This window comes from Podarcis liolepis, assembly GCF_965112155.1.
Source record: "Podarcis liolepis genome assembly, chromosome: 3".
Classification (NCBI taxonomy): domain Eukaryota; kingdom Metazoa; phylum Chordata; class Lepidosauria; order Squamata; family Lacertidae; genus Podarcis; species Podarcis liolepis.
Genome location: NC_139557.1, coordinates 105,976,137 through 106,001,116, shown reverse-complemented (window position 1 = coordinate 106,001,116; position 24,980 = coordinate 105,976,137). Strand labels below are relative to the sequence as shown.

General features: G+C 45.0%; 1 protein-coding gene and 1 long non-coding RNA gene across 5 annotated transcripts in view; one reads left to right on the top strand and one right to left on the bottom strand.

Moving 5' to 3' along the window:
- Positions 1 to 24,980, top strand: part of LOC310702544 (phosphofurin acidic cluster sorting protein 2-like) — a 185,265-nt gene that overhangs the window by 33,114 nt on the left and 127,171 nt on the right. The gene's annotated exons all lie outside the window — the stretch shown is intronic.
- On the bottom strand, positions 9,114 to 17,037 carry LOC310702988. Its single transcript, XR_014523868.1, has 3 exons — positions 16,578 to 17,037; positions 13,078 to 13,151; positions 9,114 to 9,662 (listed from the first exon to the last, which is right to left on the bottom strand). It is a non-coding gene; the product is annotated as an uncharacterized lncRNA (long non-coding RNA).

Genomic DNA, 24,980 nt, shown 5'->3' with positions numbered 1-24,980 from the left:
GTTCTCTCCCCACCCCCCTTGTAAAAGCCAGAAATTTGGCCTGATTGATGGCATTTGTCTGAATAAAAGCCAGCCTCATTATCACCACAGAGTGCACATGCTTCAACTGTGCATCTGGCCCATCGTGCATATTAGGGTGCCAAGTTGTTGGTGTGGTGTCTGTTCCAATGCTCCATGCTGTACACTGCTGCGTGTGAGGCCACAGGGGCTATGGTAAAGGTAAAAGACCACTGGACGGTTAAGTCCAGTCAAATGTTACTGTGGGTTACGGAGCTCATCTCACTTTTCAGACCGAGGCAGCTGGCATTTGTCCACAGATAGCTTTCTGGATCATGAGGCCAGGAGGACTAAACTGCTACTGGTCCATGGAGGACTGTGACAAGTACAGGAGTGTGCAGAAATGCCGTTTATCTTCCTGCCACAGCAGTACCTATTTATCTACTTGCACTGGTTTGCTTTAGAACTTCTCGGTTGGCAGAAGCTGGGACAGAGCAACGGGAACTCACCCTGTCACGTGGATTTGAATTGCTGACCTTCTGATCCGAAGGCCAAGAGGATCAGTGGTTTAGACCACAGCACTACCTGCGTCCCTGCCGCAGGGGCATATACGTGTGGCTCCTCTATAGCTTCTCCCCACAGGCTCTGTATCCTGGGGCAAGTGGGGGGTGGGTGGAAGAGTGCCATGATAATCTGGTGGTGGAGGCAGCCTTTTAATAGTTGTGACCAGTCTCTGCCCCCCGTCCACATTGCCAGCATTTTTTAACCCCAAAGCTGGCAGCCCTGTTTTTTTCTGCAGTTCGTTCTTTTCACAGCGAAAAGCAGTCAAGGCTTCTGGTTTTTTAAAGGGATCTGCCTGTAGATTTGTAAGTGTTGTATTCATATTTCCTTTTAAACCATGCTATTCATGAACAGAAACAAAATAAATCCAGTTTTATTTTTAATGAAAACCATACCCTTCATCCTACCTGCCCCATATGTTTAAAGAGCATGTAAAATCCCCACCCCCACAAAAATCCAGGGAACTGTAGTTTATCAAGAATGTTGGGAATTGTAGCTCTGTGAAGGCTAAACAGCAATTTCTAGGATTCTTTTAAATGTGTGGATGAAACCGTAGCTTATGTCTTATGTTCTTATTTAACTGAGGAGGCTGGGAACTGAACATGGGACTTTCTTTTAAAAACCTGTACTTTCCCACTGAACTATATAGCTCGTGTCTGCTTCAAGACAGGATTCACTTGTTCCTCCTGGGGATAATATGATGATGACATTCATCAAACCATCAAGCTGTCAGGACAAATTCATAATCCCTTTCCTCTTCTCCTTGTTCAAACCAAGCTATTGTTTTGCCCAGTCGCCTCCTTGGAGGTGTGGAGATAACAGCCCATTTCCTCCTGTGACTGTGGTGCCCTGAAGCCATTTTAGCTTGATGAGTTAACATGTGTCTGAAGAAGTGTGCATGCACACGAAAGCTTATACCCAGAACAAACTTAGCTGGTCTCTAAGGTGCTACTGGACAATTATTATTTCTTATTTATTTCGACTGCATCAGACCAACATGGCTACCTACCTGAATATTTTAGGCAGTTTGCTTTTGCTGGAGAAAGGGGTCTACCCCAGTTAGGGACCCAACTGGGCCCTGATTCCAAGGGAGCAAAATACCAATGGAGTTGACATCTGTCAAGTCAGGTCAACCTGAAATCAAATTTGATATGCGTGGTCAGGTACAGAATAAAGGTCGGTTCCAGGGTGGCCATCGGAAGGAGAGGGAAGCACCAGAAACACAGTTAGGGAAAGTGGGGGTCAGGTTAAGGAGAAGCCTCTTGCGTGAGTAGCACCACGGAGAGCTCCAAGTAGGCCTAGAGCTGAAGACAAAACTGGGCGAGCGTTGAATCAGGTCTTCATATCCCATCTATGACTTGCTTCCCAGATAAAATTTCAAAGCTATTTCACAAATAAAGACATCAGCAATAAAAAGAACGACAGCATTTCTAACAGAAAAAACCAGCTGAAAACATACTTGTATGTAAAAAATAATCATAGGGGGAAAACATTTTCAAATTGAGTACAGATACAGACTGGGATAGATCTCTATTGAAAAGACTTGTTGGAAAAGGAAGGTCTTCAACAGATGGTGAAAAGACCATGGCGATGGCACCCGTCTGATATGTAATGGGAAGGAGTAACAAAGGGGAGGTGCCACTGCGCTAAAGGCCTGAGTCTGGTGATGCTACCTCCTTGAGCTGAAGAGGGACTAATCACATGGCCCCCGTTGATGATGGAAGCCCTGAACAGTGTCTTCCTGGTGTGCAGAAGTGTCTAGAGCCCCTTCCTATAAGGAGGACAGATTGTCACAACCCAGGGCTCCGACAGTGTGGCTGATGGAGGTTCTGTGTGGTGAGCCAGTGTGGTGTAGTGGTTAAGAGCGGTAGTCTCGTAATCTGGGGAACCACGGGTTCGCGTCTTGTAATCTGGGGAACCACAGGTTCGTGTCTCTGCTCCTCCACATGCAGCTGCTGGGTGACCTTGGGCCAGTCACGCTTCTTTGAAGTCTCTCAGCCCCACTCACCTCACAGAGTGTTTGTTGTGGGCGAGGAAGGGAAAGGAGAATGTTAGCCGCTTTGAGACTCCTGAAGGGGAGTGAAAGGCAGGATATCAAATCCAAACTCTTCTTCTGTGTGAATTACGCAACAATATGGTGCAAGTTGTGTGGAGTTTGCTTACCCAGTTGGTGCCCTCCCTCTGGAAAGCAGCTGACCACATGGAAATTTGCCAAATGGGAACCATAGAGTTGTCAGGGACCTTGGAGGTTGTTTAGTTTGGCTCTACAGTCAGTGCAGAGATCTTACAATTGTTGTATCCCTGACAGATGGCCATTCAGCCTCTGCTTACATACTTCCAATGAAGGTGAGCTCACTACTTTCCAAGGCTTTTTGTTGGACAGCTCTTACTGCTAGGAAGCTTCTCTTAATATGAGCATCAGTCCTGTTGGATCAGGTCAAAGGTCTGTTCAGCCCAGTTTCTTGTTCTCAAAGCGGACAGCCTGATGCCTATGGGCAGCCTACAAGTAGCGGGACCTGAGCACAACAAAAACTCAACGCTCTCCTCACTTGCTATTCCCAGCAGCTGGTGTTCAGAGACTTACTGGAAATAGAACATAGCTCTTGTGGCTGGTAGCCATTGATAGAAGAGGAAGAAAAAGAGTTTGGATTTGATAGCCCGCTTTATCACTACCCTAAGGTGTCTCAAAGCGGCTCACAATCTCCTTTCCCTTCCTCCCCCACAACAAATACTCTGTGAGGTGAGTGAGGCTGAGAGACTTCAGAGAAGTGTGACTGGCCCAAGGTCACCCAGCAGCTGCGTGTGGAGGAGCGGGGAATCGAACCTGGTTCACCAGATTACAAGTCCACCGCTCTTAACCACTACACCACACGTTTGCCTAAAATTGCAAAGTTATCCAAGTTTGTGACCAGCACACTGTCCCTGGGAGAGAATTCCTAATGTTTAGCCAGAGGCTGCTCTCCTGCAATTCCTACCTTCCAGTTTCAGTCTTGGCAACTGGGACAACAGGGAGTAAGTCTGCTCTGTTTTCTGTCTGACAGCCTTTCAAAGTTTTGACGACAGCCTGCCCAGGTCTTCCAACTGTTTCTCGTAGGAAAAAGGCCCATGTGGTTGCTACGTTGACATGCCGTTCCCAGCTGCATGTGGTTGCGTTGCGGAAAATCAGCTTTCCTGAAATCATGCTAGCGTGTGAAAGGCAGCTCAGACGGGTGCCAAGAAACAGCAACTAACACAAAGTAAATAAGAAAGCATGCACAAAGTGTTATTTTAAAATCCAGTTATGGTGGAGACGCAAGCTTGTTGCAGAGAGCCTGTTTGAACAATTTGACTTGGTGCGAGTCATTTCTGAAACTTCCTTTCTCTGTGCAGTAGGCAAGCTGCAGCCTTGCAAGATTACTACTGCTTGGTAATTTTTGTTTAACAAGATTGATATACCACTTAACAAAAACCTTAAGTGGTTTGCATGAAACAATATAAAAGAGCCATTTGAAAATGCTGATAAAACCAAACTTTAAAACCATTTCAAAACCTAGCATACATGCCTGGGCAGGCTTGCCTAAACAAAGGGTTTTTTTTTTAAAGCAGGCACTGCAAACTACAGCAAAAGCTCCTGTATAATATTGTTAGGCTTGTAGAGAGTAGGTGCTGCCATGCTGAAGAATCGATTACTTGCAAGTGCAGAGCAAACATAATATTGCACTTGTACAATGGAAAATATTCAAGGCTCTTTCTACCTTTTTTAAAAAAGTGTTCTCATGCACAAGGGCAGACCTGTGTATATCAAAAACATTGGCTGAGGATAGATTCCCGAACTTCAGAACATAAAGAGATCAGACCCAAAGCTGTCTAGTCCCGCATCCTGTTTCCACAGTGCCCAACCAGATGCCTCTGGAAAGCCTACAAGCACAACATGGCGCAATAGCAGAACCCTAAAATTAGGTCCCACAGCTTGCAGATCCTTGCCCAGTGTAACCTTAGCTTCAGGCATCAGTGACATTTTGCAGGGCAGTTCTTAGCTTCCAAATCCTTGCGGTGTCCTCCTTAGGCATGCTGTATCCTTGGAAGTCTTTCCTGATGTCCAAATAGACTTTGCCGCCATGTGCTGCTTTGAACAGAATGGCCCTGAATTGCTTGTGAACCTTGAATACGTGCTATTTTGAGCCCTCCGGCCTGTAAGGTGACTGCAAGGGAAGCCCTGGACTTGTAATGCAAATGGGGAAGATTGGCTGGCTGAGCAAGGGCACCTTGGCGTAGCATTTTCAGATCTCTCCTACAGTTCTGGCAAGGCCTGTGGATGGATTGGTCAGAATTTGGGAGAGGCTGGGAGGAGTGATTGGAATGACAATGAAGCTTGCATTTGCTTAGCTAGTAGTAGCAGACTATCAGCACTATTCTCTGTGTGAGAGAGGGAGAGAGGTGGGGCTTCTCCTCTTCCTGATACAGTGGGATGAATAAAATGATTTGAAAAATTAAACACCCAAGCTCTTCCCTCCTCATAACTTCTGATCCTGGTGTCCTACTTTCTTTCTCAAAATGTGTGATTGGCATTCACACCCTGAGGATTGCCTTCTGCAAGGAACCTGTCTGAGCACTTGACTTCATGTTCAGAGGCCCTTTTCTGTTTGCATCTTCTGTGCAAACTTTGGGCAGCTGCTTGGCTGTGGTGGGTGGCGCCAGAAGCAAAAGTGGGTGGACCTTTACCTCAAACATTTGTGACCTTTACCTCAAAACATTTCTCTGATGAAAATAGGGACATCCTATTCGATGATGATGATGATAATTACAGTGGTACCTCGGTTTACATACGCTTCAGGTTACATATGCTTCAGGTTACAGACGCCGCTAACCCAGAAATAGTGCTTCAGGTTAAGAACTTTGCTTCAGGATGAGAACAGAAATCGTGCCTTGGTGGCGCGGCGGCAGCAGGAGGCCCCATTAGCTAAAGTGATGCTTCAGGTTAAGAACAGTTTCAGGTTAAGAACGGACCTCTAGAATGAAATAAGTACTTAACCTGAGGTACCACTGTAGTTGCTATACCCCTCCCATCTGACTGGGTTGCCCCAGCCACTCTAGGCAGCTTCCAACATATATAAAAACAGAATAAAACAATAAACATTTGAAAAACTTCCCTATACAGGGCTGCCTTCAGATGTCTTCTAAAGGTTGTATAGTTACTTATCTCCTTGGCTCAGGAGTCGCATAACTCCATACCCTCCGATGAAAGTAAGGACATCCTACCATACCTTCCAACATTTCCCTGATGAAAATAGGGATGTCCTAAGGAAAAGCGGGACATTCTGGAATCAAATCAGAAACCAGGACGGCTTCTGTGAATCCGGGACTGTCCCTGGAAAATAGGGGCACTTGGAGGGTCTGCCATTGTTCAGTAGGTTACATTGCAGCCTCACAAAAGTCAGATGCTTACACACAAACACCACACACACACACACACACACACACACACACACACACTCACTCACTGCTCTTCCTAACACACTAATGCCCAGTGCAGGACTGGAAAAGCAGTATGGGTAGTTCTGTTATTTGGAATAACTTATTTTCTCCCCCAGAGCAGAAGCAGCTGGATTAATAATCCTTTCCAAATGTGGCACTGCGTATAACTTCTTGCTTGCCTGCAAGTGATAAGTGCGGTTTGTTTTTCCTTTCCGTCTTTCCTTCAGCACGAAATTCGCATTGTGGGAACCCCTAGGAGCAACAAGAGTAGCTCGGTCTCAGTCAAATTGTGTTTGTTGGTGATAAAATAGGCTGTTTAGGAGAAGCTGGTATTTCCGTGGATGTGCAGTGATGTGACGGCCACATTCTCTTTGTGGAAACTGGTTGGAGGCCGCATGCTGGCGATGGGTGGGACCAAAGTGCACCATCCTGCACACTCTTTCCTAGAAAGAACGACGTTCCCCCTTCTCAGCTTGTCTTTCTGAAAATGAGAAACCCTTTCTTGGTGCACAGCAAGGCCGAGCGCTTAGCTGGCAATGCAAAAAGAGAGCAATCTGTTCCTGAATCACCAGTTTGGCCCCGTCCCTTTGCGGCCCCAGATCACCCCATCATTTCAACCAAGTGACCACAGCTGCTGTGATGACCCGAGATGGGGTCGATATGAGAAGGGGGAGGAGTTGAATGGGGGCGTGGCTTAGGCCGAAGGGGTGTGGCAGGCTAGATTTGGCCCATAGGCCAGAGATTCCGTCTCATTCATTAGCAAAACTTCCTGTTGTAGGCTCATGTTGCCTTTTTGCTTTTCTAAGATTCTTTTCTGTCCAGTACTGGAAGTTTCCTATTAGTATTGCCAAATTATAGATCCATAGTGGGGGTAGGAGAGGGAGCGATTTGGTCAAGGCCCCTCCGGGATGATTCAGATATTAAACAGCAATTAAACTCCGCCACTAAGTGCGTACTCAGCAGGGAACCTACAGCCAGTTCTGGCTCTCTGGAGACCTTACCTGTCTAATAGATGTGTTTTTGAATAGGTGTTTGTCATGTACGTACTTTTCATGACAAACAATGAAGGTGAACACTTAATGTGTTTTTTGTACAAAGAGGTTTTCAGGGAGCCTATGAGTGAGCAGAGATTTGCAACCAGGTCTGATCCCAAACAACCCTGTGGCCTCAGTCCAGCCCTACTGAGGAAATACATTCTAGAGTCTGCCTTGCACTGCCACTACTTGTACAGTAGATAAAATTATTATTTTATTTGTACCCCGCCCATCTGACTGGGTTTCCTCAGCCACTCTGGGCGTCTTCAGAGAGCTTGCTATGTGGGTAAGTTGGATGGAAGTCAGCATTTTGGGAGGGTAGATTTCCCACTCCTTTCTCACTTGGGGATCTTCAGCTTCCTTTGTCCTGCTGTGCGGTTGTGTCTGTAAGGCAATGGGTCATGAACCAGGTCGATGTATGGGATCCACTGCTGTCTGGGAATACCAGCTGGACGTACATTCAAAGAGTGCAAATTGCATTTAGGGTAATTGAGCATTGAAACTCTGGCGGTTTCTGTATGGATTGGAAGTCACCAGGTGTGACAGCTTTTTCTAGGCCAGGGGTGGGGAACCAAAGGTGGCCCTCCAAGCCTCTCTATTTGGCCCTTGGCACTCTCCCCAGGCCACACCTGCTTCCCCCAGGCAACTCTGCTTCATCACCCTCCTTTAGTGTTTTTGCCTGGAGGGAATGTGTCCTTGAACTGTGACAAGAACTTTGCTTGCCTGAATAGAGGGTGGAAAGGGGTATTTGAGTTGTGTATAGCCTATTGCACAAAGGTAACATTTGCATATTCTGTCCCACCCAGTCTTGTTTGTGCCCCTTGCACCTTACTGGCCTGTGGCCCCCAGAAAGTTGCCCAGAAGGGAATGTGGCCCCAGGGCTTCAAAATGGTCTGGGCTGAGTACATTCCATGTATCCATAGGATCTCCATCAGGTATATTATCAGGTGTAGAACTGGCCACCTTTAAAATACTGAGGATGAAGAAGCTGTCGGGAATGCATGATCAGAGTCACTTGAAAGTCATAAACCAGAGAAGTACTAACTAGGTAAGGAGTGGTGTGAGGCTTGAATGCCTAATCCCTGTTCATTTCTCTCTCTTCCCTTCCCCTTTTCCACCCCAGAAATGTCAAATTATGCAAACCAAAGAGTAGCTTGATTCCTTTTATCTATTTTTGATGCAGACTTTAGGGCTTGGCTCGGAGTTTTATGGGAACAAACGTGTGCAAATCCTGAATTCAGAAGTCAGGATGATTGGGCTCAAATTTTTCAAGGCTGTTTTAAAAACAGTGGTGAAAGAGAAAAGTTGCAGTTGAATGAAAAGACTAATCTAAGATCCACAAGCTGTACTCAGTAGGGGAAAGTTGGGTATCGTCCCAAGGATGGCTGGTTTTAAGATTATAGTTCTTATTGATCGCTGAAACACCAGAACTGTGCCCCTGATTTAACTAGAAGCAAAATGCAGTTTTCCAGTCTTTGGGTTAAATAATTCTTGAAGCACTTCACCAAACTGGTTCAGAGATCACATTCTCAGTTCAACAAACCTTGGTTGAAATCAGCTTTGCAAATTAGGATGGCAAACCGTTGTAATGTGTAAGGAGCACTCAAAGTTCAGTTTCCTGCTTTATGTGTCAGAGCAGACTGGAAATATTGTATTAAAGTCGGGTACGGAAGGGGAGGAGAGAGTGCACTGATTGCTATTTTAATTGATCATATTGCAATATAATTATTACTCATCTGCACCAAATCCTGCAACAAATAAATATTTCTGAGACAAGTTACCACCACAGTTAACTGATTTAGAATGCTGCCCTTGATTGGACATTTTACTGCTGTGTGATTCTGAAAATCTTTCCCTCCCTTCCCTTTATAAGGCCTTTAAAAGTGGACCTTAGTGTGATTTAGTATGAATGAGTCACATGCTACTGCATGCTACCCAATTGCGTATGCTTTGCTACTCCCTTGGTATAAATGGTTAAACAAGCCAGGAAGCTTTGACTTCTCATTCTATCCATATTGGGGATCGTGATTTCTTGCTCCCTAACAAGTCATGATCTTTAGTCAACTTTAAGTCATGGTTTGTTTTTGGCTTGCTAATTGGAACTTGTTAGGGACCAGCAAACCATAGTTCTTGGTTCTGACATAACAGGAAACCATGGTTTCCTTATTGGTTTTATGCTGCTTCCACAAGGGAGCAACAATGTGGGAGTGATCACACAGCATATTGTTTTTCCTTGCTAAACTAGATTTTCCGGTTTACTGCAAACACTGCCACTCTCTGTTTAGTCCCCAACATGACCCAAAATTCCATGTGCAAAGTACTCCTCTGGGAAAGGAGGCAGCTCCATGGATATGCAACGGATGGATTTATCTTTCTGCTAGCTGAGCATTCTCTACTCATAAAAGAGAACACGAGGAAAACACTTGCTTATTAAGCAGAGCATCAATGGAGTCAGTCTCTGTATTCAGCAAACACTGAACATACCCAGGATCTTAGAAAGTCCTGCAAAATCAGATTTGATTGCGCTGACAGGTTTCTCTCCTCTCTGATGCAGAGGTTGCATCAAAGGTTCCTGCTGAGGCACTGGCAGGTTTCAACCAGCACTTTTTATCAGACCTGCATAATAATAATAATAATGAAAAGTTTCCTGAAATACAAAAAAATGTTTATGCAATGGGAACATAGGAAGCTGCCTTATATGGAACCATTAGACTATTGCTTTATATAGCTCAGTGTTGTCTGCACTGATTTGGCAGCAGCTGTCAGGCTCAGGTCTCTCCCAGTCACACCTGGAGATGCCTGGGATTGAACTGGGGACCTTCTGTATGCAGATCAGATGCTCTACCACTGAACTATCACATTTCCCCATTACATACCGTATTTTTCACTCTATAGGACGCACCCGACCATAGGACGCACCTTGTTTTAGAGGGGGAGAACTAGAAAAAAAAAATTCTCCCCCTCTTTGCGCAGCGCTCCTTCAGCGAAGCGGCAGGAGAAACGGAGCCCCTTCCATTTCTCCTCCTGCTTCGCTGAAGGGGTGCTGCACAGCTCTCCCTCTCCCACATTGCCTTCGCCTTCAGTGAAGGCAACCCAAAGCCTCCAGAGTGCAGCGGGAGTTTCTGCTGCCCTCCGGAGGCTTCGGGTTCCTTTTGCTGAAGTCAGGAGAGCAGGACTCTCCTGGCTTCAGCGAAAGGAGCAGCCTTCCCGCTGCTCCCCGAGCTTGTGGGGCTGGCAATTGGGGAAGCCCGGCTTTCCCCCACCACCAGCCCCAAAGAGCAGGTCGGGGCTGGCGGGGGAAGCCCAGGTCCCCCCCCCCCAGCCCCATAAGACGCACAGACATTTCCCCTTAGATTTTAAGAGGAAAAGGTGTGTCTTATGGAGCGAAAAATACGGTAACTAAGATACATTCTGATCTCATTTACTGAGGCTGTAGAATTCTCCTCTGTGATCCCTTTTTTAAAAATGGGGATGGGACAGGACAGAGGGAATCCATGAAATGTTGTGCAGCATCTGTCATGTATAGGATGATGCTCAGCCAAGCATCTCTCTCTTTTCTAATAGGCACTGCTTTCGGAGTTGGGCCACTCCAAATATAGGCAAGAAAGGAAGGCAATATTGCCTTCAATAAGTTTCCTCACTACTGCTCCCTCCTTTGAAAGTCTTAGATTAATCTGGCCTTCGCTAACTCACATCCTCCCCAATCAGCACATCCTTGGATTGAATATTTCCAGATTTGATCTTTTCTCCATGATCGCTTTGGAGCACACCAACTATTAGGGCACCTCATTGGCTACCCTTGCAAAACTCTCCCCAAATTTTTCCCAAGTATCTATTAAGAAGGACTGAGATTCCATTAATGCATGAAAAAGCGATTCCATCGAAAGACACTAGTATCTTAATTTTCTTAATCATCCTTTGGCTTTTCAGTGTGAATAAGTTATTCAAAATGAGTTAAAGATTTGGGCACACTGTGTTCTCTCAGCCTGTGTGATAAAGTATGACCTAATTTGTAAATATTGATAAAGCTGAAGTCTCATTCAGCACTGTAATTTCCGCACAAGAAAGTAACTCTGTTATCTGTAATTAAATCCCTTTATCTTGTCGGGTCACTTTGATTCTAGACCCTAAAATCATACTGCTCCAGAAAAAAGGTAGTATGTAAAAATGGGGTGAGTAGAATGACATGTGGTCTTGAAACAAATGTGAGATTTCCCCATACTATCGCAACTCCAATGTCAAACATTCTTCGTTTCCTTATACCACGTGAGTCCTTCTAGTTCAGTATTATCTACACCAGGTGTCTTCTGGAAACCATTTCAGACTCAGGACCCACTTTTAACCCAAACATGCATTTGGAGACCCGTTTCTTTTTTCTTTTTGCCAGGTATTTGCATGGTGGTAGCGCTTCTGTTGCAACCCACCTTGGATCAGGCTATGACTCACTAGTGGGTCCCCACTCATCCATCAGTTGAAGACCAGTGGTCCAGCCCCACCTGGAGAGGCCAGGGATTGAACCTGGGACCTTTTGTATGCAAGGCAGATGCTCTGCCACTGAGCTTGGGCTCTTCCTCAAGAGAGGGGAGACCAGGGTTCAAATCACTTGGCCGTGAAGGTCCCTGGGTAATCTTGGGCCTGTCTCTATCTCTCAGCCTAACCTACGTGAGAAGGTTGTTGTGAGGATGACATGAGGTCGGGGAGGGTCCATGTGTGCTACCTTGAGCTCCTTAGAGGAAAAGTGGGGTCTAAATAAACAGCTGTTATAGTGCCCCCATGATATTAAAGCTCCCAGATTATGACAGCCCAAGGAACCATCATTTAATTTTTAATTTGTATGTGCAGAAGTAGAGTTGTGGGAAAGTCTAGAGATTCAAAATGTACCTTAAAAAAAATATGAATGAAGTTCAAGAATATGCATGATAGTTTTACTCAGAGTAGACCCATTGAGCTTCATGGACACGATTAGCTTATCGGCAAATCACAACAAAATAAGACGAGAACTGCTCATTAAACGAGAAACGGTCAAGACAATACATAAAATGCAATAGACTCTTCAGAGGGCGGGGATACATGTGTTGTTCATTATACTTTGTATGATGTTCATTTCCTACTTTTCAGTTTACTCTGAGATGCTACACGTAGAAAAATATTATAGAAAATTATGTCATGCCTTCAATAGAAAGCTGCATTTCAGTGGGAGTCCTTTGAATGGTGTTCTGTGAAGTTTTTAGCTTTGTGACAGTAGCACTGCGTGAGGTCTTCCCTGTTCCTGTTACGGACCTTAAAACTAAGGAACCAATTGAACTTTCTAGCTTTTGAAGGTAGCTTAAAACAAGAAACAAGTGGCTTGCTTTTACTTTTGCCAAAATGCATACCTTTTAAATTTTTTAGATGTTGATAAAGAACAACTCACCTTGTGTGATCCCCTGACCACCTCTGCATGCTTTAAATTATTTTCTTTCTTTTCCTCTCTTAATTTAAAATACTAGCTGTGTTCCTGTTTTGGAAGCTTTCAGAATGAGAGTAGCACTGGTCCTGGGGTTTCAGATGCTGAATTGGAACAGAGTGCCTTAATGGAACTACCTGGCTTACTTCTTTTTTTAGTATCCTGATTTTCTCAGGAGGGGTCAGTGATGGAGTATAGTTGCACAAGTTAATGGACTACAAGCTGTCATGCTTCTAGTTTGGCTCTTTACACAGAGCCACGACATTACTCTATAGTCATTTTCGGACGTAAGCTGTAAACCATGGTGTAGTGTTCCGTAAATGAGTCTGGAGCTATATATTTCCCCCCTTCCCAATTTGTCTCTGGTGTTACCACACAAGGAGGAGTTTTGAAGCATCTTTTACTTTCAACTAATCTTAGTTTGTCTGAACAGGGGCAAGCTGTGGTTTGCCTAATCTATGATTTGTGCAAACAACCCCAAATCAGGCTGTGGTTTCTTGCTTGTTCGCCTCCTTTGCTGAATTTATTTTGCTCCACTCCATTTTGGGATGGTTTTATGTGTTTTAAAATTGTAGCATTTTTTACCTGTTTTGAAATTGCATTTTCTCTTTGTGGTTGCCTGCCCTGGAACATTGTGGTGAAGGGTGGGCAAATTAATCCTGTAAATAAACAAACCAACCATAGTTTATAAACGAGTCCAATTCCCGATTCAGATAAAATGACAAGGTGTACTTCTGTTTGTGATTGTGGTGGAGGTGAATGCAGAGGGGGTGTGTGTGCATAAGCCTATGGTTTGTCCCTGTAGCTCTAAACTGTGGTTTAGCATTCTGTGCAAATATGCCCTGTGTGTGGAGTAGTGTGTTAGTGTGGTTGGCTTTTTGAGTGGTAGCTTTGCTGTACTTGCTGCTTTTTAAAAATGAGAGTTTCTTGCCGTTTCCTTCCCTTGCAGGTAAAGCAGGTTTTTTTCTGCTTAGGAGGAGTACTTAATTGATTCGTTTCGAGGATATATGTGCATATACACCAGAGCTACAAGTTTCTATTCTATTCTCATGTGAATTTAGAAATGCTGAATTGCCATGGTTGCTGGCATGCGGTTTTCTTGGAGGGCAATTATCTCCTTTGGATATAATCTTTGCTGTCTTCTCTTCCCCCCACCCCAAAATATTTCAGGTAGCGTGGAGTGAGGGCTCAGACTTGGGGAGAATCACTGATTGGAATTGCTAGTAGGAAACAAGGGAAATCCTCTCCCCTGCAAGGGGCTACACAAATCCACAGCATATCTGGGTGAAGATGGTATTGAGAGGACAGCCATTGCTTGTCTTTTGTTTCAGGTAGGCTGCCTGTTAGTTTTCAGGTGCTGATGCTACCTATCTAGGAGACAAGTTCAGAATATGCAGCCCGACTTTAAAACAGCCCAACTGTCAACCCTGACTTGCAGTGGCTATTTAAGCATTTCCTGCCCATGTCGCTGTTCTTCTCCAACGGCGGAACACAATCACCTCTCCAACTAGAGATGTTGAGAATCGGATGCCAAGGTCCTTTGCATACAGAACCTGCGGCAATACATTCGGATGCTTTTAAGTATGTTGCCTGCTGGTAATGGGGCTAAGAGTGTGCCTTCCTTTGGCTGAAACAAAGGTTGTTTTACTACCCGCTTGCTAATTGATAACCTGTTTATGAATTTAGTATTTATTTTCAGCCGAGCTGGAGCCTCTTTCTTAAACACTGAATGGAAAGCCTGTAGGTTTATGATAGCATTGTCACTCTCAGATAATGTTCTATATTGTTTGCTCTTTGCTATTGTGTTTGCATTACGTTAAGCCACTTTGGGGATCCTTTCGCAGGGAAAAGCAGGTCGCAAGGGATGGTGTGCTCTTCTGCTAAGCAGAGGCAGAAAGCTGTGCCAGCAGTTGATTTTTCTAGGATGCATGGCTGTAACCCAGGGATGGGGCATTTGCCTGGCATGCGGAACATCCCAGGTTCCATCCCCAATATCTCCCAGGTAGGACTGGGAGAAACATTTGCCTGGAATACTGGAGAGCCTCTGGCAGTCAGCGTAGACATTATTGAGCTAGATGGACCAGTAGTTTCCCATGTGAGTTTGGAGGCTTCTCGGTCACAGCTGACGCAATGAGTCCTCTTTTGCTCGGAAGAAAAAAGCCAGTGTGGCCTAGTGGTTAGAGTGCCATACCAGAACCTGGGAGACCAGGGTTCAAATCCCCCCTCAGCTGTGAAGCTCCCTGGGTCACCTTGGGTTGACGGGTCAGCCACAGTCTCTCAGCCTGACCCAACCTCACAGGTTTGTTGTGAGGATAAAATGGAGAGGGAGAGAGGCATGAGTGCCACCTTGAGCTGTTTGAAGGAAATGTGGGATATGGATGTACTAAATAAAAAGATTCATAGGAAACTGTAAGACCTCAGGTTCCTTCTGGGGTTCATTCTGAGAGCAGCTTCGCTCCCATCCGTGGGAGTCTGTTGACTCCTTGGCAAAACTAACTGCTAAGTTTAAGGTTCTGTGAGTTGGGCTTGCTGCTGGTCCTGTGGCCTGAAAAATCAGACCACAGAGGTTGGGACAGACTCTTTGCTGCCTTGCACAGTGTCCTCTGCTTCCTTCCGAGCTGTAATTGTGTGGGTATGCAATACAATATTCCATCATTGCTCCGGAGCGACTCAGGACATGTACAAATATTCCCACTTGACCATTATTCTGCCCGGCATGAAATTGTTACATGTATTTTAAAGCTTATTATTGTGTCGTCCTTGTCCTATGAAGCCCGGTTGCCTTAGATACCATGGATCTGGTAACTAGGGCAACTAGACGGAACTGACAAAAATGGAGAAAGCAGCAATGAATCTTCCTTCATGCTTTCTGAAATCAACTTTGGATAAGACACTTGCTGAGAGACAGAACTGGGAGGGGGAATTGCCTGTCCACAACCCCCTGCCCACCCCTGAGAGACCTTTGTGGGGCTATGCTCATTCATTCCACTTACCATCTCTTTTTCTGCAGCTGCCCTCTTCCTTCGAGGGCCCACAGCCCTACCCTCTGTACTTTTTGGGATAACCCAGGTGTCCCGTGTGATGTGTGGCAGGGAAGAGATTTATGAACTCTGACAAGCAAAGTTGTCCCGCTTGCAAGAGGACGTCTGCCTGCTCAGCGGCACTTCCTCTCCCCCTCCCTTCACAGGAACCTAAGAAGAGCCTGCTGGATCAGGCCAATGGCCCATCTAAGTCCAGCATCTTGGTCTCTCCACGGCCAACCAGATGCCTGTGGAGAACTTTCAAGCTGGGACGGAGCACAAGACCACTCAGCCTTCCTGTGGTCTCCAGCAGCTGGTGTTCAGAAGTATTGCGGCCTCCAGCTGTGGAGGCAGATTATAGCCATTGAGAGCCTCCTTCACCAGGAATCTGTCTAATCCTCTTCTAAAGCCACCTAAATTGGTGGTCATTCCAGCCTCCTGTGGGAGTGAGTTCCTTAATTGAACTGCGTGCTGGTATAAAGAAGCACTTTCTTTAATCTCTCCCGAATTCAGCTTCATTGGAGGTCCATGAGTTCTGAGAGAGAGAAACTTTTCTCTATCCAGTTTCTCCATGCCATGTACAATTTTTATAAACTTTGATCGTGTTGCCTCTTCTCTAAACTAAAATCATCCAAGCACTGCAGCCTTTCTTGGAGTCCCTCTGTCCCCTCAGTCATTTTGGTTGCCCTTTCCTGAACCTTTTCCAACTCGACAGTATTATTTTTGAGGTGAGGAGGCCAGAACAGGCTTCCAAATGGAAGAAGAAGAAGAAGAGTTTGGATTTGATATCCCACCTTTCACTCCCCTTCAGGAGTCTCAAAGCAGCTAACAATCTCCTTTCCCTTCCTCCCCCACAACAAACACTCTGTGAGGTGAGTGGGGCTGAGAGACTTCAAAGAAGTATGACTAGCCCAAGGTCACCCAGCAGCTGCATGTGGAAGAGCAGAGACGCGAACCCGGTTCACCAGATTACGAGTCTGTCGCTTTTAACCACTACACCACACTGGAGTCACACCTTACATTTGTGCCTTCTCCCCTATCTGCTCCAGATCATTTGGATCTCACCGGTCAATCCTGCACCCAGCTTTGCTGTTCAGGGAGCTGTGACTGGCTTGTCCAGCTCCTTGTCGCTGCTGCTGATCTCAAACCTAACAACCACTGCCTGTGGGGAAAAGGCCTTTCCTGCAATCTGCTGTGCATCCTTCACAGAAGATTGTTGGACTTCAGAAGGGTGCCAAGGGTCAGAGTTGTGGATACACTGCACTTTTTGTGTCTTTGCAGCTAAGGCTGTACAAAAACAGCAAGAAGAGCTCCACTGCTTTGGCGAATAATATCCCTGCCCCCCCCCCCACTACCCCAAGTCCACTTGTAGTGCTGTAATTGTTAGATCCATTTGGAGTTATTTTCTTTTTATTCCGCAGGCGACTACTACTCTCTCTCACTCACACACACAGCCTGGAGGCTGAGGCTGTGCGCTGTTCAGAGTACAGAAGCATATTGAGTATTTTTGTTTTGTTGTTCTTGTTTTCCCCGTTGGCAAAGAGCTGGGCTAGGTGACTTAAGAGATCTCCTTACCCAGGAATCTAGGTTCCTATTAAGCCATCTTTTGCCTGAATTGGCACAGCTGGGTCATCTGCCTGGGCTCCCTATATTGGAGGGACAAGTGAGGTAGAATAAATGCTCTCCGCTGGCATTCATCCACTCTTCTGTCTGTGGTGGTGGGCTGTTGGTTTCTTTTCTTTTTCTTTTTCTTTTTTTGGCAGGGGGTATATCTTTCCTGAATCCCTCCACAAGCTGGTTTCTTGAAGCAGGAACGCTAACCTGCCTCTAATGTTAAATGCAAAGCCAAGCCAAAAAAGGGGAGGTGTCACAGAGAGAGAACCCTGCGATGGAACTGTCAGAATAGGAGCTCCACCCTGACGGAGAGGCCATGCTGGTTTGCAGGGGGCCACACTGAACTCCGGAGACTGTGAGCGATTGCTTTGACGGCGCGTGTTGTCAACTAGAAATAACTACTGAGGCATCAGCTTTTTACCCAGGCTCTGGCAGGAGCATATGTTTCCAGTGTGAAAGGAGAAGCGGTGACAGATGTCAAAAGGCTTGCAGTGGTGATATTTGTTTTTTCTAAAGCCTTGGCAGGGTTCCACGGAGAAATTGTGCCATGCGCAGAAAAGGGAAGTTGTTGCTTTGGGGAAGAGTGCTGTTTCCACCCAGTCTCTCTGATTTAATGGAACCATATCTGTGTGGTGGTTTCTTTGAAATGGTTAATAGGGCCAAAGAAATATCAAGGATGTGCCTTCCTTCTTTTTAGAATGTTTTATATCTTGCCCTTCTTTCAAGAAACTCAAGGTGGAGTACATGTGTCTAAAAAGATAAAGGTAAAGGACCCCTCATCTTGCTTTACTGGCTGAGGAAGCTGATGTTTGTCCACACACACACACACACACACAGAGAGAGAGAGAGAGAGAGAGAGAGATATGCTTGCCCAGAATGGCGCAGTGCAGGACACATCATGGCTGAACTGGTGTTTTGAATCTGCCCTATTATTGCTATGTATTTACAGTACAGTCATACCTTGGTTCTTGAACAGAATGCGTTCTGTGAGTCAGTTTGACTTCCAGAACTGTTCAAAAACCAATGTGTGGCTTCCAATTGGCTGCAGGAGCATCCTGCAGCCAATCGGAAGCCGCATCGGACGTTCGGCTTCCAAAAATCATTTGAAAACCGGAACACTCACTTCCTGGTTTTGATTGTTCGGGAACTGATTTGTTCGGGAGCCAAGGTGTTTGAGATCCAAGGTACGACTGTAATAACTACTTTAATGTTTGCAAATAATGAATTTAAAGTGTTGTTGTTGTTATTATTATTATTATTATTATTAGCAGCAGCAGCAGCAGCAGCAACAACAACATAATAGTAACTTAACAACAACAACAACAAAGAACAAACAACAACAACAACAACAACAATAACAACAACGACATAGTAACCTGTCCTTCATCTAAGCAGAAATCAGGGCAGGATAACAACCTTGGCACTCTTAACTGGGCCTTCCCCTGACCTGATGCTCTCCAGTCTTTCCCAGCCAGCATGGTCAAAAGTCAGGGATGATGAGAGTTGGTAGAATCAAAAATATGGTTCAGGATGTCTGCTGTGACCATTACATCACATTGGCCTTCCTGTACAAGAGCATCACCTTCTTCTGCTTTGGAGCTGCTCCACAGTCACCACGATGGAGTTTACATAACATACAGGGACGGACGGACGAGGTTGCCATCTATTCTTTGTTTAAAACTATGAAGGCTATCAGGACTGGGAGAGACCTTTTGCTGCCCGAGAGCCTGGGAAACTCCTGCTGGCTCCCTCCAAATGTTTTGGATGTCATCCATCATCTCTGACCATTGGTCACGTTGTCTGGGACTGATGGGAGTTATAGTCCAAAACTTATAGAGGACAGCAGGTTGGAGAAGCCTGCATTAGATGGACTAATGGTCTGAGTTCAGAATAAGGCAGCTTGTTCATATGTCCACAAAGTCTCATGTACCTTTTAAAAATCTTGCACAGAAGAAAGAACAAACCTAGCTATCTTTTCTCTCTCTTCACAAGGGTACAGAGATGGGAAAAGCTACTTTTGGTGATATTTTCTGTTGGCGTTAAAGGTCCAGGAGCTCATTCAGGATCTGGATGTGGCAACCTTGTTTATGAAGTACCATCAAAAAGGCTGAAAGCAAAGCTGATCTGTCTAGAATTGGGTATGGCAGTGGCTGTTCTCATTTAGGATATGGCCTGATTCTGCTGTAGGAAGCCCCTGCCCCCATGGCTGAATTCTAAATCCAGTCTGGTTTGTTTAGCAGTTATCTCTGCTTCTGGGCACAGTTCCAAGTGCTAGTGTTGACTTAACCTGATGGTAGGCAATTTAGGGCTTTGTATCAGAAAGACCTTCTCCTCCCATATGAGCTGAGCTGTTTACTGAGGTTATCATCCTAGATCCATTACAGCACTGGAAACTGCAGGAGGGGAGATTGCTCCTGTGCTCATCTGCTTGGCCACTCTGAGAACAGGATGTTGGAGTAAGTTGGGCTGCTGGCCTGATCCAGCAGGCTCTTCTTCCATTCCTGTAACCAGAACTTGGGAACCTGTGGCCCTTGACACGTTGTTCAACTCCGCACGTTCCCTATCCCTGTCCTTGGCCCTTTTCCAGGTGCCCTCACTTTCATAGAATGATAAAATCATACAGAGTTGTATGGTTGGAAGGGGTCACAAGGGTCATCTAGTCCAACTCCCTGCAGTATAGGAATCTCAACTAAAACATCCATGACAGATGACCACTCAACCTCTGCTTAAAAACCTCTAAGGAAGAAGAGTCCACCACCTCCTGAGGGAAACCACCCCACTGTTGAACAGTTCTTACTGCCAGAAAGTTTTTCCTGATGTTGGAATCTCCTTAGTTGGAATCTCCTTTCTTGTAACTTGAAGCCAGGGCAAGAGAAAACAAGCTTTTCCCCTCTTCCATGTGACAGCCCTTGAGATACTTGAAGATGGCTATCATACCTCCTCTCGGTCTTTTCCAGGCTAAAAAAGACCCAGCTCCTTCAACCGTTCCTCGTAAGGCTTGGTTTCCAGACCCTTGATCATTTTGGTTGCCCACCTTTGCACACAGCTTTGACAACATCCTTCTTAAATTGTGGTGCCCAGAATTGGACGCAGTATTCCAGGTGTGGTCTGACCAAGGCAGAATAGCGTAGTACTGTTATTTCCCTTCATCTGGACACTATACTTCTGTTGATGCAGCCTAGAATAGTGTTAGTTTTTTTTGCCGCTGCGTCACACAGCTGACTTATGTCAAGCTTGTGGTCCACCAAGACCCCAAGATCCTTTCCACATGTACGGCTAGTAAGCCAGGTATCCCACATCTTATATTTGTGCATTTGGTTCCTCCTGCCTAAGTGCAAAGCTTTACGTTTGTCCCTGTTGAAATTCAATTTGTTAGCCTGGGCCCAGTTCTCCAATCTGTTAAGGTCATTTTGAATTCTGATTCTGACTTCTGCAGAATCAGAGGTCAGCCACTGAATAGCCCTTTTACAGACACCCACTCTTCCTTTGTTTTGGCGCTAGGCTTAATTTTATTTGAAAGATCTTCTAAGGATGGGTGACTGGAGGTCCTTCTGCTGTTGTTGCCATTTGGTTTGGGTTTTAATTTTGTGTGGGTCATCTGGATTGGATTTCATCTCTGTGTGTCTGCTTCTTTGTAGACTCCCCTGTGACATGCTGATGTATTAATATCTTGGCGGCAATCGTGTTTTCCCATAGCATAGCTCAATCTGAATGAATTGGAGCGGAAGAAAAAAATGAGTTGCTGGGCGTGGGGTCAGAAAGGAATGCTAAACCTGTGGAAACCTCTGGCATGGCCCTTCTTTGACATACATGAAGAACAGGGTGGAGCTCATGGCCAGCTACTACATGACCAGTAAGATGCTGCTTCCAGTCCATAGGGACTAGAAGGGTGTGTTTAAAATATCTCATCGTTCTTTTCCATTGAAAAAAAAAAGCTTGGGCTGTGTGCCTCATGTCTGTGTGTAATATATACACTTGATGCCAAGAAAACCTAGGGTTTTACTGTTAGGAATATGGTATGCAATATCACATTCGCACATATTTGCTTAATTTTTCACAGCTTTCTCTTGATGCCTAGAGCCAGGTTTTGAAGGAACTTGGAAGTTTTTGTAAGAGAGGGAGGAAGGAAGAAACAGTATGTGGCATGGCTTTGCGGGTTGAGGAGACGAAAGAGTAGGAAACGTAGGAAAGGGACAGAGCCGAGCCCGGGATCTTCACTCCCCAGGCTGCTGGGGAAAGCTTTTTGCTTGCATCTACGTTATCTGCATGCTTGCAAACTTATCCTCACATCCATTAGCAATGGAAGCATTATTTTCAAGGCGAGAAAGGAGGCCTAAAAAGGTGGCAGCTTTGAGGATATTGAGCCCTGTAGCTGAGAACTGATTTAGTGATCTTAAGGCAATCTTGTGGGAATGTGTAATAGCTATGTTGTCGTTTTCAGTCTAGCTTCTTGTACTGCCAACTGTAGAAAGAACACATGCTCTGTAAGCTTCAAGCCCTGTGTGTGTGCCCATGATACAGGTAACTTCTCCCTGTCTCCCTCTGTCTGTCTGCCTGTCTCTCTCTCCCCCCCCCCCCACGCAGCCTTTTCCAACTTTGTGCCCTCCAGATGATGGGGCTATAACTCCCATCAGCCCCAAACGGTACTGTTTGGGAGGGCTGCTCATTTCATGAGACTGCTGCAACTCCTCCCAGATCTACAATTCCCAGAGTTCCCTGTTAAGAGGCATTGGTTGTTAAACCACTCTGGGAACCATAGTTCAAGAAAGTGAATAGGGATCTAGTAACAACCCTCAGCACCCTTAACAAACTATAGCTCCCACATTTTTGGGGTGTGTTAGAGTGGGGGGTGGCCATGGCTGTTCAAAGGGCTTTAAATGTGTTGTTTCAACATTGGAATCTAAAGGAGGAGTGAAAATGCTGAAAGGTGCTTATTGTGCTGTGTGAATGGGGTGCAGGGCAAAGGATAACATTCACTTAGTATGGATAAATGTAAAGTGATCGACCTGTGAGAGAAACGTTCAATTGCTTATCATTCTTTCCAGACTAAACAGTTCAGGGAAAAGATGTGGACATCTTTGTAGACCACTTAATGTACCTCATTACTAGGCTTCAGTCTCAGAAGAAATGTGATATTTGGCCGTCGTGCGAAAAGGCTGGAAACAAATAACACAAGTTAAACACCGCTATGAATCACTTTCTTTGCCCTTCTTTGGTCTCCTCCGACTGCCTTGACCCCCAACTGCCGAATTGGAGGGTTGTGGGGGTTTTGAAGGCCCAAATAAGCGTGTTGCGAAGAGGCTGACAGGAATGGAATAGTTCACATTAGTGAAGAAGCTAATGTGGGAAGACACTGGCGTTTAACGTGATGGATGACACAGAGAAGGCAGATTGGGAGCGGTTTTGCTAGTGCCTTCCTGATAATGCAAGAACAGAAACACATTCAATGACATTGAAAGTTGGCAGATTATATATAAAAAAACACCACCCTGTAAGAAATAGATATTCAGGCAATGTCGGGTTAGATTACAGAGCTCTTCGCTACACCCTGTCACTTATGCCAAGGGCTTGGTGATATTTATAAAGGCATTTTGATCAATACCTGCAACTGTACACGTCAGGTTTCTAAAGGATGCCTTGTGTCTTAAGTTCCCGCAGATAAAGATGTGAGAACCAGTGTGGCTAAAGTGGAGAGGGTGGACTTGGGCCTAGCTCAAATTTCTGTCCAGCAGTGAAGCCTCCTGAGGTAAAGCAGGCTGCAAGATGGCGACTAGCCCTACCCTTCTTCCTAGGGTGATTGTGAGGACAGTAGCAAGGGGAAAAAGTGTTACAGATGCAAAATATGTCAAGAAAAGTCAGTCTGGCACTTTCAAGGGTTTAAAATTCAAATTTCTTTGGGGCTGATTGCTGATGTCTTTGTAAGGGCTATAGAGACGTTGCAACACTGCTGGAATGGGAAACTCTGGTGAAAATACGGGCCTGGTTTGGGTGGGCGAGACTTTGAATCTTAAACAGATTATACAATGGCAGACAATGAAAGGTTTTATTTCATCCTGTAAATTAGGCTGGAACCTCTTTCCCCGCCCTGGTATAATTTTTATTTTTCCCTCCCACAGTTTAGTGGCCTTAGCTACAGTTGCATGCCCTACAGCTCTGCTTCGTTGCTTTCACCACTATCCGTTCTGTAATTTATTTATTTCTCAAATTTATATCCCGCCCTTCCTCCCCAAAGGAGCACAGGGTGGCAAACTACAAGCGATGAAGCATCTTAAAAACGATGCAGAAACTTACCGGAAAAATAATAAATCAAGATAACAAACTTTTGATAAAAGAATGGAAATGGTTTGTTGAATATTTACAAACAAACTGTAAACAGATAAGAACATTGGCAGGATTGTTGTAATAACCTGCAGTTTTTATAAGAGTATGCATTTAAAGTAGATGAATAAGTGATTAAGTTAAGTTAATTTGGAATAAGCAGAAATTAAAATAAAACATTTAAGGAACCTCAGAAATGGGGAAGGAAGTCAAGTTTCGAAATGTTAAAATGATTGTAAAATTATTGAAATGTATAAAATTGAAAATCATAAATAAAAAAAAATCTTTAAAACGATTCCAAATGCAGATGCCGACTGGAAAATAACTTTAAAGACTTGTTAAAGAGGAAGGTCATTGGTATGAGCCAAAAAGACAACAGAGTTGGCTCTTGCCTAATGTTCATGGGGAGGGAATTTCAAAGGAAAGGTGCCGCAACATGATAATGACCTGATTCCCACATCGTTCAGAATGATACTCCTGATAAGATGGTGTCTGCAGGAGACCCTCACCTGCAGAGTGTCATGTTGGATTGGGCAAATAAGGGGCGAGACTATCTTTCAGGTATCCTTGTCCCACGTTGTATGAGGTTCTACACACCACAAACAGCAAACATTGAGCTTAACCTGGTACCTAATTGGCAGCCAGTGCAATTCTTTCAACCATGGGGTAACGTGTTGGCGGCATTTCGCCCCAATGAAAACTTTTATTTTATTGCGGATTTTCCTTTTTTTGAATGTTTTAAATTGCTGTTTTTAACCAATAAAATTGTTTTCTCCCTTTTGTGAGGTATTTCCTGGTGGTGCATATATATTATGAGATAAAAAAATAGATAGGTATAGATAAATAGAAACATAGATTCATAGAGTTAGAAGGGACCCCAAGAGTCATTTAGTCCAACCCGTTGCAATGCAGGAATTAACTGCTTTTAATATGTACTTACTTACATATGTGCTTACTTAACAATTCTGTAGATTATGGGAGACCGTGTCTAGGCAGTACATAGTTCAGCTTGCAAGCTGGCCAACTTCTTTGAGGAAGTTGGAACTTCTTAATGTATAACAGCCCTTGTGGCAGGGCTGCCAGTCTGCAATCTGAGCAATTCCGCTTCTCCCTTTCAATCTGCTGCTAAACTGGGGGACAAAGCCTCTGTGCCTTCTCCCACCCTTTCTCCCCCTCTGGATTCTTCTTTACCTGCCCCTTTCCCAACATGCTACATATGGGGAGGTAGTGGGGAAAATACATGAAGGGACCATAGAGGAAAAGGGCAGAACAAGCTTCCGCAGCTGCCTCTTCTCCCAGTTTAGCCCCAGACTTAATTAAAGGGAATCTCTGGGGCGCAACCTGGAACTTTACTTTGTGCACACCTGTGCTCTGCTTGAAGCAGTGTGATCTGGAGCACCTTTTGAGTTTGTGATGTGTATAATTGGTTTTTGGAGCATCTTGCCCCCTCTGCCTACCTCCCTGCAGTGGATTGAACTGGGTGGCCATTTCATTACATTCAGTTCTCGTTTCCATAATGGCTGGGCTTAATAGCAA